This window comes from Mustela lutreola, chromosome 3, assembly GCF_030435805.1.
Source record: "Mustela lutreola isolate mMusLut2 chromosome 3, mMusLut2.pri, whole genome shotgun sequence".
NCBI classification, from domain to species: domain Eukaryota; kingdom Metazoa; phylum Chordata; class Mammalia; order Carnivora; family Mustelidae; genus Mustela; species Mustela lutreola.
Genome location: NC_081292.1, coordinates 61,292,638 through 61,308,342, shown reverse-complemented (window position 1 = coordinate 61,308,342; position 15,705 = coordinate 61,292,638). Strand labels below are relative to the sequence as shown.

General features: G+C 35.2%; 1 protein-coding gene across 1 annotated transcript in view; it reads right to left on the bottom strand.

The window, feature by feature from the left end:
• The window catches only part of TRPA1 (transient receptor potential cation channel subfamily A member 1), a 76,359-nt gene extending 67,383 nt beyond the window's left edge, over positions 1 to 8,976 (bottom strand). The window contains exon 1 of the mRNA XM_059166234.1: positions 8,911 to 8,976. The gene's annotated coding sequence lies outside the window, so the exon portion shown is untranslated. The remainder of the gene's footprint in view (positions 1 to 8,910) is intronic.
• Between the last annotated feature and the right edge of the window lie 6,729 nt (positions 8,977 to 15,705).

The following is a 15,705-nucleotide window of genomic DNA, read 5'->3' as shown; positions in this document are numbered from 1 at the left end:
ATTTGGATTATTTCTAATTTTTAGTTTATCAAAAGTAATGCTGCTATGAAATTTTTCATACAAGTCTTTCCATGGACACCTGTCTTCATTTCTCTTGAGTGCATACCTAGTCGCAAACTGTTTGATTATATAATAAGTATGTGCTTGGCTTTGTTGAAACTGCTGAACATTTTCCAACGTGTCTGGGTCGTTTTACATGCCCACCAACACTGTATGAGGCTTCCAAGTTTCTCTGTATCCTCACAAAACTTGGTGTCAACAATCTTTTTGATTATAATCATTCTGTTGTGTATATAATTGTATCTCATTTTGGTTTTAATTGGCATTTCCCTAATGGCTAATGATATTGTCCACGTTTTTCATTTATTAGCCATTCATACATCTTAACAAAATGCTTACTAAATTATTTTGTCTTTTTTAAGTCGAGTCGTCTTCTTAATATTAGGTTGTAGGAGTTCTTTATTCTGGATACAGGTCTTGTATCAGATAAATGTTTCACAAATATTTTTGCAGAGTCTGGAATCTCTTTTTATTTTCTTAATTGTGTCTTTTGTTGTTGTTGTTGTTTTTTAAGATTTTATTTATTTATTTGACAGAGAGAACACAAGCAGGAGGAGTGGAAGAGGGAGAAGCAGGCTTCCTGCTGAGCAAGGAGCCCCATGTAGGGCTCGATCCTAGGACCCTGGGATCATGACCTGAGCCGAAGGCAGATGCTTAATGACTGAGCCACCCACATGCCCCTTAATGGTGTCTTGTGAAAAGTAAAACTTTTAACTTTGAAAAATGTCTAATTTATTATTTTTATGGATTGTGCTTTGAGTGTCATGTATAGCAATTTTTGCTTATGATCACGTTAAAAAGGCTTATTATTTGATTTGGTGAGTGCTGTGAAGTGTGTAAACCTGGTGATTCACAGACCTGTACCCCTGGGGATAAAAATATATGTTTATAAAAAATAAAAAAATTAAAAAAAGGCTTATTATTCTATTCTTTTAGATTCATTTTGAGTTAATTTTTATATAGGGTATGAGGTAGAGGAGAGGTATAAGTTCATTTTTATTGCATATGGATATTCAGTTGTTACATAGTTGTTAAATAGAGCTTGTGTTTTCTTCATAGAATTGCCTTGGGACCATAGTCAAAAATCAAATGACCAATCTGAGGGTTTTGAAGGGGCGGGGGGTGGGAGGTCGGGGTACCAGGTGGTGAGTATTATAGAGGGCATGGATTGCATGGAGCACTGGGTGTGGTGCAAAAATAATGAATACTGTTATGCTGAAAATAAAAAATAAATTTTAAAAAAAATATCAAATGACCATAAATATTTGGGTTTGTTCCTAGACTTCATACTCTATTCCATTGATTGATAAGTCTGTGCCTAAGTAAGTCAATATCACAATCTTGATTTTGCACTTGATGGCAAATTTTGAAAACAGTAAGTATAAATCCTCCAAACTTCTTCTTTTTCCAAATTGGTTTGGCTCTTCTAAGTTCTTTGCACTATAAATTTTAGAATCAGTTTGTCAATTTCCATGGGAAAGCTTGCTGGGATTTGATGAATTGGCATTTAGTCTATAGAGCAATTTGGCAGATGTGCCATCTTAACAATATCAAGTCTCCTAATCCAGAAATGTGGCATTTTCTCCATCATATAGATACTTCTTGATTTCTAAGCAGCGTTTTACAATTTTCCATGGACAGGCCATACACTTTGTTGTTGTTGTTAAATGTATTCCTAAGAATTTTATTAGTTTTAAGATATTTTGAACAGAATTATTTTCTTAATTTCACTTTCTGACTATCTGTTTTAAAGTATAAAAATAAAATTTGAATTTTTATATTTCTTGTATATTCTACAACCTTGTTAATCTTGCTCATTAACTTTAATAGTTTTTTTTCCTGGATTTCTTATGAACTAATAAGATTGTGCCTTTCACTATAAGGACAGTTTGCTTCTTTCTTTCCCAACTCTACATCTTTAACTTTTTTTCCCCTCCATAATCATTAGTTAGAAGCTCCAGAACATTGTTGAACAGTCAGTTGAACAGAGCTGACATCTTGCCTCTTTCTCAGTCTTTTGGAGTATGATGTTAATATTAGAATTTTCATAATTGCCTATTATCATGTTGAGGGACATAACTTCCATGATGACTTTGTTAAGAGTTTTTAATCATGAGGAGGCATTAATTTTATCTGATGCTTTCTCTACAGTTGAGATGATTGTGTGCTTTTTCTCATTTATTCTATTATTTTACATTAATTGATTTTATAATATTTAGTTAGCCTTTTATATGTTGCTGAATTCAATTTGTTAATATCAAGGATTTTGGTGTTTATATTCATGAAGAATATTGGTCTGTGGCTTTTCTTTTGTGGTATGTCTCTGTATGGCTTTGGTGTCAGTGTAATAGTGGCCTCACTGATAGAGCTGAGAAATGTCCCCTTCTATTTCCTGAAGTAGAACATATAATATTGGTATTATTTCTTTCTAAAATTTCTGATACAAGTCACCAGTGCAGCCTGGTGAATTGGGTTGTCTGGGCTCTTTTCTTTCTGGAAATATTTTTAATTGCCAATTTCCTTTTCTTTTATAGGTATTTTCTGAATTTATAATTTGCTTCAGTAGATTTTGGTAATTTGTATCTTTCAAGAAATATATCTGTTCATCTAAGTCACCTATTTTTGGTATGGGTTTATTCATAAAATTCCCTTATAATCCTTTTAATTCTTATAGGATCTGCAGTATGCCAGCTCTTTCATTCCTGATTTTGATAATTTGTGTCATCTCTCTTTTTTAGCTTATTAGTTATTATAACCTATTGCTTATCAACTTTCTTGATCTTTGCAAAGATCCAGTTTTTAATGTTACTGGTTTTTCTCTAAAATCTATTTTAGGTTTCATTGTTTTTTTTTTCTTCTTTGATTTTTCTTTCTTTCTAATTACTTTGGGTTTGATTTGTTCTTCTTTCTCTACTTCCTTGATATGTAACCTTAGGTTATTGATTTTAGATCTTTCATCATTCTAGTGTAAGTGTTTAAAGCTATAAGATACTTTCTAAACATTGTATTAGTGACATCCCATAAACTCTGATTTGCTGTTGTTTTCATTTATGGCTTCTTTTTTTATTCACAAGTTGTTTTTTAGAAGTGTATTGTTTAATTTCTATATATGTGGGGTTTCCTCAAATTTCTTTCAGTTGTTGAATTCTAATCCAATCTGGTTGTGCTCAGGGAACATACTTTGTATGATTTTAGACTGTCTACATTCAAATGTAGACTTGTTGAAACATGTTTTTATGGCTGGCATGTGGTCTATCCTGGAGATTGTTACTTGAAAAGAAAGTGTATTATGCTGTGGTTTGGTCAAGTTTCTCAATATGTTATTAGGTCCAGTTGGTTAATAGTGCTGTTCAAGCCTTTTGTATTCTTAGTAACTTTCTGTCTATTCTTCTATCAACTACTGAGCAAGGAGTGTTAACATTTCATTATAACTGTTAAATTTTCTAGTCTCTTCATTCTGTTCAAGATTTACTTCATTTTGGGGATTCTCTGTTCTTAAATGTATGCATATTTGTAACTGTGGGGTTTCTATTGCATTTTTCTTTATCATTATGAGTTTTTTTGTCTTTAGTAATATTTCCAGTTAAAGTCAATTTTGTCTGAGATAGCTATTCCACATATCCTATATTTATTGTTTCTTTGGTAAATCTTTTCCCATCCTTTTACTTTTAACCTATTTGTATTTTTAAAGTTTGTTTCCTGTAAATAGCATAGAGTTAGATGTTGCTATTTTATCCAGCTTGATAGTCTCTGCTTTTTAATTAATGTTTAGTCATTGACATTTAATGTAATTGTTGCTATGATACTTCTATTTTGATATTTGTTTTCTATATCTTATATCATTTTCTGCCATCTGTTCTTTCTTTAATGCCTTCTTTTGTGTCCAACATTTTTTTTTGGAAAACAATTCTCATTTATTTGTAAGTTTTTAAAAATTTATTTTCTTAATGTTATGCACTCTAAAATACGGTGCTGTATTTACCATATCCACTACTCATTTCTTCCTGTAGATCTGAGTTACTTTCTGGTGTCCTCTCTTTTCAATCTGGAGGGCTTTCTTTGGAATTTTTTGTAAGGCAGTTCTGTTTGAAAAATATGTTAAGGCATACTTTTGCTGGATGGAGAACTTCTGCTTAGCAGGGGTTTTTGGGGGGGTTTTTTGTTTTGTTTTGGTTTGGTTTGGTTTTTGTGTTCTGGTTTTTTTGTGTTTTTTTTTGTTTTGTTTTGTTTTTTTGAGCAACTCAAATGTTATTCTGTCCTCTATTGTTTCTGATGAGAAGTCATCAAAATATCATATCATATTGTTGTTACTTAAATGACTTAAGATTTTTGCTGACCTCAAAAGTTAATGATTGTCTGTATGACCTCAAAAGTTAGTGATTGTCTGTATCTTCCCCATTTACAATATAATAAGCTTACCATGCTTGCATTTCTCTCCTCCCTGAGTTTCTCTTCCATCCCTATTAATACATCCAGTATTCTAATTTCTGATTTTTAAGAAATTAAACTTTATAAAATATTTAGACAATCGCAAATTGCATTGTTTCTCACAATCTTTATAATTCTTTTTCTTGAATTCATATTAATTTTTTAGATTCTATATATAAATAATTCTTCCAGGAAAAGTATGTTGGTGGTAAGATGCCTCCGTCCTTGCGACTTACCTTACAAAACTCTCCTTATTTTGCCTTCATAGTAGATAGTGGTTTAAATAGGTACAAAACTCTTTCAAAGTCATTTTCCCTCAGAAATTTTAAGACTTTCTTGTTTTCTTTTACCTTCCAATATTTGCAGTTAAAGTGTCTAATGTCAAGCTATATCTCATTCATTTCTTGGTACTTATTTTGTTTATTTCTCTGAAAACTTTAGGACTTTTATTATATTCTTGGTGTTCTGAAATTTCACCATCCTGTAACTCAGTGGGGATTTTCTGTTGTTTGTCTTGTTCTGTACTCTGTGGTCTCTTCTAATCTAGTGATTATCTTTCTAGGGTTCTGGGAAATTTTCTTCTATTTTGTTTAGTGTCATTATTTATTTCTACATAAGTTAGGCATCTTTTCATGGCAAATAATAGAAAAACACAACCAGAACTGGCTTAACCCAAACTAGAATTAATTGGCTCCAAAACGAAAAAGGCCTGTGGCAGAACTAGCTTAGGACCCAGATGGATCCAGGACTCCATGTCATTGAAGCTGTTTCTTGGGAAACCTGTGTGACTCAGTTACATGTCTGCCTTTGGCTCAGGTCATGATCCTGGGGTCCTGGGATCAAGCTCTAAGTCGGGCTTCCTCTTCAGTGGGAATTCTGCTCCTCCTTTTCCCTCTGTCCTTCTCCCTCTCGAATAAATCAATAAAATCTTAAAAATAAAAAACCTGTTTCTACTTTTTTATATCAAGAGCAAGAAATTTCTCCACTTGGGGAACCTGGCTGGTTCAGTCCATTAAGTGGCTGCCTTCAGCTCAGGTCATGATCCCAGAATCCTGGGATTGAGCCCCACATTGTTCTCCCTCTCCCTCCGTTTGCTGCTCCCCCTGCTTGTGCTCTCTGTCCAAAAAAATAAATAAAATCCTAAAAGAAAGAAAGAAAGAAAGAGAGAAAGAAAGAAAGAAAGAAAGAAAGAAAGAAAGAAAGAAAGAAATGTCTCCACTTCTTTGAAGTTTCACCTACAGCAGCACCTGGCTGAAATTGTTCAAGTTTACATCTGTGGGTGTGACCACTGAATTTTCTACCAGCTCTACAAAACTCCATGATGTACCACTGGCTCTAATTGGGTTATAAATTCAATATCTTAATCACCACAGCCAGAAAAAGAGTGATCTGATTATTCAGATCTGAGTTACATGCTCTTTGTCAATGTCATACTTGATATCAACTTTGCCTGAATTGCATGGACTGAGAATGGGGGAACGATCATTTCTATCACCCTGAGATCACTTGGAGTACACTGGCAGAAGAAGGAGGAATTGACGCTAAGTGTCTGTTTCCAGCTGGTTGTGTGGATGTTTATATACCATCTCTCTGTTTGATTTTTCTGGTTACATATTAACATTTCCTGATCCATCTTTCCTTGCATCTTAAGCTTCTTGTCACTCATTTATATGTAAGAATGCATACCCATACATATATATGGGTGTCTGTGTGTGTGTGTGTATGTATAAGCATATACGTATAACTTATTTTTCTTTTTATACTGTGTCATGGGAAAATTCTTCAACTTGATCTTCCAATTCACTGTTTTGCTCTCCAGTTAGGTTTATCATTCAAGTATTTTTTTTTAATTTCACGAAGAAATTTTTATTTCAAAATTTCTGCTTGAGTATCCTTAAATGCAGTATATGCTCACATGGTTGTTTTAAAGTCCTGATCTCCTTTCCTCTTTATAGTAGTGGTCATTTCCTTCACATGCTCAGTAATTGCTGTTAGTTCATTTCTGTGTTTGGTATCTCTATGCACTTGACTTTACTGTTCAAGCTCAGTCTCTGGGGATTGTGTGGGAGAGGCCAGATAGGCTGTTGGAAGATCATGCAGTGTGCATCAGCTTCCCTTCTGAGTTGAGCAGTTCCTGTCCTCTCTGGAACATTGCTCTGCTTTCCAGGCCCCCACTGCCCACACTTCACTTTAGGCTATGGGCAAACACCATTGCTGTCTACTGCTTACTACAAATTGGAGAGGAGAGAGGTATTGACTAGCCTTACTCTGACCATTTCTCATCCATTAACAACTGTTCTGAGGAATGATTAAAGCCTACCTCTTTTATCCTTTGGCTCCTGGCTCCCTGTCATTTTTCCCATCACAGTATACTTTTGCCTATGCTTGTGTTTTCCTTTATTTATATCTCTGTAGATGTGATCCCGCTCACCTTCCATCTTCCCAGAATTCTTTTTAACATTTCTAGATGGTAGGTGGCATTGCTTGCTTTTTTGTTTTCATACCTTGGTTTGTATTTACTCTTTATTAAAATTTTTTTGACATTTCATAGGTTTTCAGATGGAAAGGAAAATAAATATGTATACTCAGGACACATAACTATCACATTAATTATCTTAATTTAATTGCTTTTTCTTATTTGTTATGTAACTTTCAAAAATTCTACCTCATTCCTGCCAAATTGCATGGAAAGGAGAAATTTTTCATATAGCATGTCTTGAACATTGAAATTACATGAGAAAAGGATTGGGTCAGGGAGGAAGGGAGGAAACTAATGTTCATGAGATTCTCCTAGTCACAGGGTGTGTCATTAGTCTTGTGACCGTTGAGTCTCACATGGAAAATTCTGCTTCATCTTGATAAATAGTGAGATAAATTACACATACACATACACACATGCTACTATGGGCACTTATGAAATGCTCTTTTCTGCCAGGGAGTCAGAGCAACTCAGTGTACTTCGTTACAGAGAAACCTGAAGGAAATTCTGCTCTGTTTACTACCCAGAGGACTAATTGCTGTACGTAGATTATCCAAACCAGCACCATTCTCAGGGCCGTTAGCAACCATAGTCTAGGGAAATTATTAGAACAATTAATAAAAATGCAAATCTGATAGGATTATTTAAAATGTGAGATATTTAGAAAGCTAATTAAGTTGGCCTTCTTTCTATACAAGGAAAACCTTCCTAAAAGTTAATTATGTCATACCAAATAATATTTTGAAATTTAGAATAAATCTAGGTATAATAAATTGATTCGTCTTCTTATAAACTTCTATTATATAACTTAATCAGATGATAGAATTAGTCGTTATGTTGTGAATTTTCGTTCTGTTTAACCTAAAGTGAGGCAAAATTTTATGATGGGATTAATCCTGACATTGTAAATTTTTATCTCCCAACTATTTAACCAGAAGCAACAGACAAAATTTTAAAAGTTGCCATGATATCTGCCAGTGAATGAGAGATAATGGCAGATTCCTCATAATAGTAGAATTCCTTTATAGGATTTGAAAGTATAATTGAAACTTCCTACTGATTATAAAAGGCATGTAGGATACAACTTTACTTGATAGACACTAAACTAATTTATACATAGATCATTTTAGACCGGGGCAGTGAGAATACAAAAGAAAGTTCTTTTCTCTTTAGCAACTCTGTTATTTACCTTAACAAATTTATTACATATGGAATGCTTTTAGTCCAAGGATATTTTAAATTATTTAAATTTTAAAACATTTTAAAGTATTTAAAATATGAAAACACTTTATCAAATTTGTCCTAGGTAGCTCATACTAATAATGTCTGTAGTTCAAAATCTGTCTTTAGTATTTAGAGATACTGTTTACTGTTTCAAGGATATATTAACTTATCTCAGTCTGTGAAGAGAAAAACTTTTTAGGATCCCAATTCTTAAGTTCCATAGCGAATTCTGGACAATAGCTTAAACAATTTGAACTGAATTAGTTGTAAAATAAAGTTTTTATTTTATCCAATGCATTATGGTAAGGAGGTCAGGTTAAAGCTAAATAATGTCAAATGTAAAATGAGAGCCTGCATTCCTTTCAGTTGAAACCCAAAATGGCATTTCAGATATGTAATTAGTATTAAAATTATACTAATTTCTTATATGAGAAAACTTTTCTAACATCTAAATCTATGCATTATCCTTTAAAAATATGAAAAGTTACTGAGGTGCCTGGGTGGCTCAGTGGGTTAAGCCTCTGCCTTCAGCTCAGGTCACAATCTCAGTGTCCTGGGATCAAGCCCCACATCAGGCTCTCAGCTCAACGGGAAGCCTGCTTCTCCCTCCCTCTCTCTATGCCTGCCTCTCTGCCTACTTGTGATCTCTGTCTGTTGAATAAATAAATAAAATCTTTTTTAAAAAGTGAAAGTTACAAGGTAATAAAAATTATGCTTACCTTCATTCATAAAAATTGACATCCTGTTTCTGATGTTACACAAGTATAAATGTCCAAGTAGAGAACTGTTCTTTTCCTGACAGAGTCAATATGTTACATCTACTTTTATAGTTCCATATGATTATACAAGGAGTGGTTCATTCTAAGAGTCAATATTATGCCTTTTTATTAGACTATCTTACATAAAAGATGGGTAAACACTAAGATTGCATAATGCCAGCTTTAAAATTTGATTATTGGCAACTGAAAAAAAAAATCACCTAATGTAATTATTGCTTGCAGGTTTATCTCACCTGCTATGACCCCTTTGTAATGCAGTACCAAAACTCAAAATAATTAAGAATGGTAGGCTTAGGAGAATTATCTGGCTTTTTTTGGTGAACTAATTATCATCTTCCTACTGAATAAAAGATTACTAATAAAAGTAAATAAAGGACCATAGCATTATCATTTGTTAAAATCTACTATATATCAGTATATTGGGGATAAAACTGGCCTATCCAAGGAGAATTATCTAAAATAAAATATGATAGATGCCTCATGCCAAAAACATATATCTGTGTCTATCATGGATATGATTTAGAGAAAAATGTATTGCTAAAGTGGTTAACTATCAAGTTATCTTATGAAAGCTGTAATATTTAAAAATTAACTTTTCACATCAACTATGACAACTTGATTAAATATCTGGGGATGCCTGGGTGGCTGTCAGTTGAGCATCTGTCTTTGTTCCCAGTCATGATCCCAGTGTCCTGGACTTGAGTCCCTCATCAGGCTTCTTGCTCAGTGGGTAACCTGTTTCTCCCTCTGCCTGCCATTCCCTCTGCTTGTGCTTGCTCTCTCTCTCTTTCAGACAAATAAATAAATAAATAAAATCTTAACAAAAAAAAAAAAAAAAGATGTCCCGGGCACCTGGGTGGCTCAGTGGGGTAAGCTGCTGCCTTCGGCTCAGGTCATGATCTCAGGGTCCTGGGATCGAGTCCCACATCAGGCTCTCTGCTCAGCAGGGAGCCTGCTTCCTCCTCTCTCTCTCTGTCTGCCTCTCTGCCTACTTGCGATCTCTCTCTCTCTCTGTCAAATAAATAAATAAAATATTTAAAAATAAATAAATAAATAAAAATAAAAAATTTAAAAAAGATGTCCCATCTGATTTATTCTCTGTTTTCTTTCTCTAAAACATTTTTAATTCACTCATTTAATTATTATTTAGAAACACTGATTGAGTAGTCACTATAATAGGTAGTGTATTGGGATCTCCCAGAGAGCTGCCAGCTTGATTAGACAAGAAAGTAGACATTTTTGCTAGAGTGTACAGCGTGTATTAGCATAAACTAATTGTGGTAATAAAACTTGGTACTTTAATCATACAGAGTCCAAAATAAGTATTCCTAACCAGCCAGAAATTTTGTTCAAGTGATAGTTCAGAAACCAAGGATATGCCCATATAGTGACTCTGCCATCTTCCTCTCAGGGCTTCCCATGTTGCCTTGTTTATTTGTATCCAGCCATGAAAGACAAAAAAGCATGGATTAGCTCCAGGGGCATCATTTTGGGCTAGGTCCTTTGTGGTGACATGACTGTAATAACAGCAAAGAAGGCTGGGAAAGGTGGTGCTGAGGAGGAAGAGGAGGAGTGTGTTTCTTGATAGTCCCTTCTGCACGTGCTCTGGGACTGTAGCTTGTGTGGGAGGTTGTTCAAGATGGCTCTGTGAAGGAGAAAAAGCCCATCTGATTTGATGAGTAGGAGCTAAACTGGAGTGGTGAACTAAGAGGTATGTGAGCAAGCTCATTGTGTAGAAGAAGGAGCCATGTGCAAATCATAGGAGTGAGAGAAGATGGTAAAATTAAGGCGTTTCAAGAACATGGGTTCCTGTGAAAGAATAGGAGGAAAACAGAGCATGAAGGAACATGGATGGGTTTTGTAATATGGTTGTCCACTTTGTAGGGTATAAAACTCCATTTTTCGTATGTCTCTCTAACAATATTGTGGGAATGAAGTAAGCAGGATAAGAGTAGAGTCACTAAAATCAATAAGGAAGGCATAGTGGCCATAAAGTTCAGAAGGAAGAAGTCCAGTCCTGAATCATGACAATGGAAACAAAGAGGGGGCAGGATTTATTAGATGTCTAGGACATAGACATTACAAACATCAGAGGACAATCTGAAGGTGAGATGAGTGAAAGTAGAATGTAGAATGGCTGCAGGGTTTCTGGTTTCCTTGAGATGGAGAGGGGAGGAAGGGAAAAGTGAGAGGTGTTGAGAGAAGAGGGAGAAAAAAATCCTGCCATCCAGAAGGCCATGAGATGAGAGATTTAAAAATGTTAGAAATATTTAATATGGTAAAACCTTCAGTTGGTAAAAAAATGAGAACCAAAAAATAGTTTTTCAATGTGGAAACCAGAGTATCACCGGTGATCTTGCTAACAGCAGTATGAGCATTTAAATTTATTAATACTAAGCACTTAAATAGCATTGGAAATAATATCACATTTGTTAGGATAAAAAATGTTACAGCTTAGTTTAGTGTTTAAGTGATTCAGTTATAGATAGGAAGGGGCTATGATGTTTATCACAATGATATTGGGCAAATTTTAAAATTAATTATTATGTTTTGAATATAAAAAAGATTATTTCTATACAGAATTACTGGAGTTCCAATGCTGGCATGTCTCCATATGGAAGACTTCCATCTCTGCCTAAATTGTTGGGAAATTTGATGATGATAATGCATATTATTATTACTAAAACATCATGCTAAGTATTGTAATTTACAATAATCTTTTTTAAAGTTCAGTATAAAAATGATATAAGATCATGCTATTAGCAAGAATGATGACTTCTGGAATTTATGACAACAAAATTTCAAGGTATGAAGAATCAAAAATTATTTTTTTCAAATCCTTATACCCAATGATATGCTTTAGTTATTTTTTTTTATATAATTTTTTTATTTTTTATAAACATATATTTTTATCCCCAGGGGTACAGGTCTGTGAATCACCAGGTTTACACACTTCACAGCACTCACCAAATCACATGCCCTCCCCAATGTCCATAATCCCAACCCCTTCTCCCAAACCCCCTCCCCTCGGCAACCCTCAGTTTGTTTTGTGAGATTAAGAGTCACTTATGGTTTGTCTCCCTCCCAATCCCATCTTGTTTCATTTATTCTTCTTCTACCCACTTAAGCCTCCATGTTGCATCACCACTTCCTCATATCAGGGAGATCATATGATAGTTGTCTTTCTCTGCTTGACTTATTTCGCTAAGCATGATACGCTCTAGTTCCATCCATGTTGTTGCAAATGGCAAGATTTCATTTCTTTTGATGGCTGCATAGTATTCCATTGTGTATATATACCACATCTTCTTGATCCATTCATCTGTTGATGGACATCTAGGTTCTTTCCATAGTTTGGCTATTGTGGACATTGCTGCTATAAACATTCGGGTGCATGTGCTCCTTTGGATCACTACATTTGTATCTTTAGGGTAAATACCCAATAGTGCAATTGCTGGGTCATAGGGCAGTTCTATTTTCAACATTTTGAGGAACCTCCATGCTGTTTTCCAGAGTGGCTGCACCAGCTTGCATTCCCACCAACAGTGTAGGAGGGTTCCCCTTTCTCCGCATCCTCGCCAGCATCTGTCATTTCCTGACTTGTTGATTTTAGCCATTCTGACTGGTGTGAGGTGATATCTCATTGTGGTTTTGATTTGTATTTCCCTGATGCCGAGTGATACGGAGCACTTTTTCATGTGTCTGTTCGCCATCTGGATGTCTTCTTTGCAGAAATGTCTGTTCATGTCCTCTGCCCATTTCTTGATTGGATTATTTGTTCTTTGGGTGTTGAGTTTGCTAAGTTCTTTATAGATTCTGGACACTAGTCCTTTATCTGATATGTCGTTTGCAAATATCTTCTCCCATTCTGTCAGTTGTCTTTTGATTTTGTTAACTGTTTCCTTTGCTGTGCAAAAGCTTTTGATCTTGATGAAATCCCAGTAGTTCATTTTTTCCCTTGCTTCCCTTGCCTTTTGCGTTGTTCCTAGGAAGATGTTGCTGCGGCAGAGGTCGAAGAGGTTGCTGCCCGTGTTCTCCTCAAGGATTTTGATGGATTCCTTTCGTACATTGAGGTCCTTCATCCATTTTGAGTCTATTTTTGTGTGTGGTGTAAGGAAATGGTCCAATTTCATTTTTCTGCATGTGGCTGTCCAATTTTCCCAGCACCATTTATTGAAAAGGCTGTCTTTTTTCCATTGGACATTCTTTCCTGCTTTGTCGAAGATTAGTTGACCATAGAGTTGAGGGTCTATTTCTGGGCTCTCTATTCTGTTCCATTGATCTATGTGTCTGTTTTTGTGCCAGTACCATGCTGTCTTGATGATGACAGCTTTGTAATAGAGCCTGAAGTCCGGAATTGTGATGCCACCAACGTTGGCTTTCTTTTTCAATATCCCTTTGGCTATTCGAGGTCTTTTCTGGTTCCATATAAATTTTAGCATTATTTGTTCCATTTCTTTGAAAAATATGGATGGTACTTTGATAGGAATTGCATTAAATGTGTAGATTGCTTTAGGTAGCATAGACATTTTCACAATATTTATTCTTCCAATCCAGGAGCATGGCACATTTTTCCATTTCTTTGTGTCTTCCTCAATTTCTTTCATGAGTACTTTATAGTTTTCTGAGTATAGATTCTGTGTCTCTTTGGTTAGGTTTATTCCTAGGTATCTTATGGTTTTGGATGCAATTGTAAATGGGATTGACTCCTTAATATCTCTTTCTTCTGTCTTGCTGTTGGTGTAGAGAAATGCAACTGATTTCTGTGCATTGATTTTATATCCTGACACTTTACTGAATTCCTGTATAAGTTCTAGAAGTTTTGGAGTGGAGTCTTTTGGGTTTTCCACATATAGTATCATATCATCTGCGAAGAGTGATAATTTGACTTCTTCTTTGCCGATTTGGATGCCTTTAATTTCCTTTTGTTGTCTGATTGCTGAGGCTAGGACCTCTAGTACGATGTTGAATAGCAGTGGTGATAATGGACATCCCTGCCGTGTTCCTGACCTTAGCGGAAAAGCTTTCAGTTTTTCTCCATTGAGAATGATATTTGCGGTGGGTTTTTCATAGATGGCTTTGATGATATTGAGGTATGCGCCCTCTATCCCTACACTTTGAAGAGTTTTGATCAGGAAGGGATGTTGTACTTTGTCAAATGCTTTTTCAGCATCTATTGAGAGTATCATATGGTTCTTGTTCTTTCTTTTATTGATGTGTTGTATCACATTGACTGATTTGCGGATGTTGAACCAACCTTGCAGCCCTGGAATAAATCCCACTTGGTCGTGGTGAATAATCCTTTTAATGTACTGTTGAATCCTATTGGCTAGTATTTTGTTGAGTATTTTCGCATCTGTGTTCATCAAGGATATCGGTCTATAGCTCTCTTTTTTGGTGGGATCCTTGTCTGGTTTTGGGATCAAGGTGATGCTGGCCTCATAAAATGAGTTTGGAAGTTTTCCTTCCATTTCTATTTTTTGGAACAGTTTCAGGAGAATAGGAATTAGTTCTTCTTTAAATGTTTGGTAGAATTCCCCCGGGAAGCCGTCTGGCCCTGGGCTTTTGTTTGTTTGGAGATTTTTAATGACTGTTTCAATCTCCTTACTGGTTATGGGTCTGTTCAGGCTTTCTATTTCTTCCTGGCTCAGTTGTGGTAGTTTATATGTTTCTAGGAATGCATCCATTTCTTCCAGATTGTCAAATCTATTGCCGTAGAGTTGCTCATAGTATGTTCTTATAATAGTTTGTATTTCTTTGGTGTTAGTTGTGATCTCTCCTCTTTCATTCATGATTTTATTTATTTGGGTCCTTTCTCTTTTCTTTTTGATAAGTCGGGCCAGGGGTTTATCAATTTTATTAATTCTTTCAAAGAACCAGCTCCTAGTTTCGTTGATTTGTTCTATTGTTTTTTTGGTTTCTATTTCATTGATTTCTGCTCTGATCTTTATGATTTCTCTTCTCCTGCTGGGCTTAGGGTTTCTTTCTTGTTCTTTCTCCAGCTCCTTTAGGTGTAGGGTTAGGTTGTGTACCTGAGACCTTTCTTGTTTCTTGAGAAAGGCTTGTACTGCTATATATTTTCCTCTCAGGACTGCCTTTGTTGTGTCCCACAGATTTTGAACCGTTGTATTTTCATTATCATTTGTTTCCATGATTTTTTTCAATTCTTCTTTAATTTCCCGGTTGACCCATTCATTCTTTAGAAGGATACTGTTTAGTCTCCATGTATTTGGGTTCTTTCCAAACTTCCTTTTGTGGTTGAGTTCTAGCTTTAGAGCATTGTGGTCTGAAAATATGCAGGGAATGATCCCAATCTTTTGATACCAGTTGAGTCCTGATTTAGGACCGAGGATGTGATCTATTCTGGAGAATGTTCCATGTGCACTAGAGAAGAATGTGTATTCTGTTGCTTTGGGATGAAATGTTCTGAATATATCTGTGATGTCCATCTGGTCCAGTGTGTCGTTTAAGGCCTTTATTTCCTTCCTGATCTTTTGCTTGGATGACCTGTCCATTTCAGTGAGGGGAGTGTTAAAGTCCCCTACTATTATTGTATTATTGTTGATGTGTTTCTTTGATTTTGTTATTAATTGGTTTATATAGTTGGCTGCTCCCACATTGGGGGCATAGATATTTAAAATTGTTAAATCTTCTTGTTGGACAGACCCTTTGAGTATGATATAGTGTCCTTCCTCATCTCTTATTATAGTCTTTGGCTTAAAATCTAATTGATCT